The sequence below is a fragment of the Halyomorpha halys genome, unplaced genomic scaffold, assembly GCF_000696795.3.
Source record: "Halyomorpha halys isolate HHAL.00 unplaced genomic scaffold, Hhal_1.1 Scaffold1182.1, whole genome shotgun sequence".
Lineage (NCBI taxonomy): Eukaryota > Metazoa > Arthropoda > Insecta > Hemiptera > Pentatomidae > Halyomorpha > Halyomorpha halys.
Genome location: NW_027105578.1, coordinates 40532 through 41650, shown reverse-complemented (window position 1 = coordinate 41650; position 1119 = coordinate 40532).

Here is a 1119-nt window from a genome sequence, read left to right as displayed (position 1 = left end):
CCATTTAACAGACCAAGTAACAGACTCTCAGCCATGTTAAATGTTATTTCGTTTTACCACGGTAAAAGAAGGCAATTTTTTTCGATTTAACATGAGTTTTTCCATTTAACACGCTTTAACATGTTAAACCAAAGATCATGAATACCCCTATTGTAAACCAACGTTTCACTCCTCTTTGCAGGGCTTCGTCAGAGGTAAATAGAACACAAGATACAAACATTGTAAGAAGTGTTCTGTCAATTCTTATAATGTTTGTATTTTTTTTTCATTTAGCCCTGAAGAAGCCCTGCAAAGTGGAGCGAAACGTTGGTAAACAATAAATAGTTTTTATCTACAATTTTAATACCTTAATTGACCGCCACTGGGACTATCTTCTTACAATCTTCTGCATACTGGCAACTATCTTCTTCCAATGTTCACTTAGGTTATGCTTATTGCTGATTGTGGGTTAATAGCAGAAATGATGGTCGGGTGGTGCGATCAGGAGTAAACATTAATTATAAGAGATTCTTATTTTATTATGTCATCTTCCTCATTTTTCTTAAGGTTTTCAATGTATTTTTTTTTTTTTTTTTTTTATGCCAAATATGCTACGTAAGTAAAACTTCTTGTCCGATCTCCCCCTCCTCCTCTATATCGTAAACTAATAAATTCAGTTGTGGCGTGGATCCCGAGTGAATAATAAGTCATTGTGCGTTTTATTCCCATCAAAAACTTTTCGTGGATCCTTTTAAACTTTCTTGAAGGTTATTATGTAGAATAAGTAAGTACACGTTTATTCATTATTTTAATTTGAGATTATAACATATTCGCTTTATAAAAAGGAGATCGAAAAAAACTGTAAAGTAATGACAACAAAAATGGTAAGAAAAAGGAAAATGAGAGTAAAGGAACTAAAAAATTATTAAAATATCCAGGATTTGCTAGATTTGAAATATGTGGAAAACCATTTACAGACTGCATCCAATGCTATGAATGCAAAGATTTGGCCATAAAGATTTTGTTCATCTTGAAACGTCAAATAAATATTAAAATTGAGATTTTTAGAAGGTCTCCAAATGGTCGGCGCTACCCGCCATCTTTGATTTGTCAAAAATTCACGGCCAAAGTAATTTTAGT